Source organism: Ovis aries, chromosome 1, assembly GCF_016772045.2.
Source record: "Ovis aries strain OAR_USU_Benz2616 breed Rambouillet chromosome 1, ARS-UI_Ramb_v3.0, whole genome shotgun sequence".
Classification (NCBI taxonomy): domain Eukaryota; kingdom Metazoa; phylum Chordata; class Mammalia; order Artiodactyla; family Bovidae; genus Ovis; species Ovis aries.
In genome coordinates this window covers 221,570,458-221,573,213 of record NC_056054.1, presented here as the reverse complement: position 1 = coordinate 221,573,213, position 2,756 = coordinate 221,570,458, and the positions used below count along the sequence as shown (strand labels likewise).

The following is a 2,756-nucleotide window of genomic DNA, read 5'->3' as shown; positions in this document are numbered from 1 at the left end:
ATTCAGAAAATGAAGATCATGGCATCCGGTCCCATTACTTCATGGCAAATAGATGGGGAAACAGTTGAAACAGTCTCAGACCTTATTTTGGGGGGCTCGAAAATCACTGCAGATGTTGATTGCAGCCATGAAATTAAAAGACGCTTAGTCCTTGGGAGGAAAGTTATGACCAACCTAGACAACATATTCAAAAGCAGAGACATTACTTTGCAAACAAAGATCCATCTAGCCAAGGCTATGGTTTTTCTAATAGTCATGTATGTATGTGAAAGTTGGACTGTGAAGAAAGCTGAGCGCCGAAGAATTGATGCTTTTGAACTGTGGTGTTAGAGAAGACTCTTGAGAGTCCCTTGGACTGCAAGGAGATCCAACCAGTCCATTCTAAAGGAGATCAGTCTTGAGTGTTCTTTGGAAGGAATGATTCTAAATCTGAAACTGCAATATTTTGGCCACCTCATGCGAAGAGTTGATTCATTGGAAAAGACTCTGATGCTGGGAAGGATTGGCGGCAGGAGGAGAAGGGGACGACAGAGGATGGGATGGCTGGATGGCATCACCGATTTGATGGACATGAGTTTGGGTGAACTCTGGGAGCTGGTGATGGACAGGGAGGCCTGGCGTGCTGCAATTCATGGGGCCGCAAAGAGTCAGACACAACTGAATGACTGAGCTGAACTGATCTGCACTGAAATTATTTAGACAATGGTAAATCTTCCTCAAGAAGAAATCATTGAAACATCAAATGTAAACAGTGCTGAAAAAAGAAAAAATACATGAAATCTAATGGACTTATATAACCAATATTTCTTCTTCATCTCAAAAGTTTTAAAGAGGAGGCATATATATCACTCAGCAATGCAATAGATAGTAGTTATATGGCTAAACATACTCATTCCTCATTATGTAAGTGTTGGGTTATCTAATACATGCAAACACAGATAGATATTGAAGCTACAGAAGTTAGGTTTATGCCCTCATGAAACTCATCATCTGGGGAAAGCTCAGGGGACAAGCATATTACATTAGAAGAGAATACACAAACTATCTGAATGCTTAATAGGAGACAATCGCCAGTTTTCATACAGCTAACACGTAGTTATGGACCCAAAGACACCTCTGAAGAGAATCTAAAATTTTTCATTTGTCAGGAGTCTGAATGAACCAATCTCCAAAACATATTTTATATGAAAGGACCAAGGCATTATGAACTAAGAACTTGAATCTGAAATTATTTCAGTGAAAACAAATCAAATTTTCAACTGAGTAAAGCAATGAGTGGAAAAGAAAGTCATTCTATCAAGTGAAATCAAGGATGCAATCTGACAATATTCTTTTATGATTTCTTTGAAAACTTAATAATCATTCTGGTAGCTACTTGTAGCAACTAAGCTAAGAGTTTTAAAAACCTGTTTGAGTTATACAAACAAGTATGTTAATATGTGTGTATACACACACACACAAACACACACACACAAACACACACACATATATATTTATTTTAAGGTGATATAAAAAGATATCTTAAAAGAACAACAGCAGAGAATTAAGCAGAGATTTAAAATCATGATTTTTAACTAATGTTTATTTTTTATAGACTCTAAAATAACATTTACTGTATTTTACTAAAACACACTGCATTAGAACATTTACCTTCAACTCTAACAGCATTTGGATGGATCTCTCATATTTAAAAAGGCAGTAGCCCTTTTGGATCTCTGAGTAGCACCATGGTATTCAGGAAGAACAGGCACCTTGCAAAAGCAGCAAAAAGGGAGCCAAGAAGAAAGTGGTTGACTCATTTTCTAAGAAAGATTGGTATGATGTGAAAGCATAAGTATGGCTAAATAGAAGAAATATTGGGAAAACACTGGTCATGAGAGCCCAAGGAATACAAATCACAACAGATGGCTTCAAGGGCTGTGTTTTTGAAGTGAACCTTGCTAATCTGCAAAATGATGAAGTTGCATTTACAAAATTCAAGCTAATTACTGAGGACGTTCTGGGCAAAAAATGCCTGACTAATTTCCATGGCTCAGATCTCACCTGTGACAAAATATGCTCTATGGCTCAAAAAATGTCAGACTGACTGAAGCTCACGTTGATGTCAACATTACCAATGGGTATTTGCTTCTTCTATTCTGTGTGAGTTTAACTGAAAATGAAACAGTTATGCCCAGAACTGGTAGGTCAGCCAAACCCACAAGATCACAATGTAAATCATGAGGGGTGAAGACAAATGTCTTGGAAAGGGTGGTCAATAAATTGATTTCAGACAGCAATGGAAAACACATGGAAGAGGTTTGCCAATCTATTTATCTGCTCCATGATGACACTGTTATAAAAGAAAATATGCTGAAGAAGCCCATGTATGAACTGGGAAAACTCATGGAACTGCATGGATAAGATAGCATTTTTGGAAAAGTTATTGGGGATGAAATAAGCACTAAAGCTGATCAAGCTAACGGGTATGAGTCAGCTGTCCAAAAATCTGTGAAAAATTCGGACTTTTAATGGTGATAAATAAAAGGTCTTATTTGTGTTAAAAAAAAAAAAGGCAGTAAAAGTAGGTGATAGCCAGCTAAACTTTTCTAATAAATCTTTTTCAATGCAAATTTACATTCCACTGCTGTATATATAGGGAATAATTTGGACAGGTGTTTAACTGACTTTCTTTATTAAAATGTTCCAACTGTCAAATTCAAATTGCTCTAAGCACAAAAGCCAACAAAGTAAAATTAACTAATGGTAAAAAGATT

At 36.6% G+C, this 2,756-nt stretch overlaps 1 pseudogene; it reads left to right on the top strand.

Moving 5' to 3' along the window:
* The first annotated feature begins 702 nt into the window (after positions 1–702).
* On the top strand, positions 703–2,403 carry LOC106990485 (40S ribosomal protein S3a-like; annotated as a pseudogene).
* Positions 2,404–2,756: the final 353 nt, after the last annotated feature.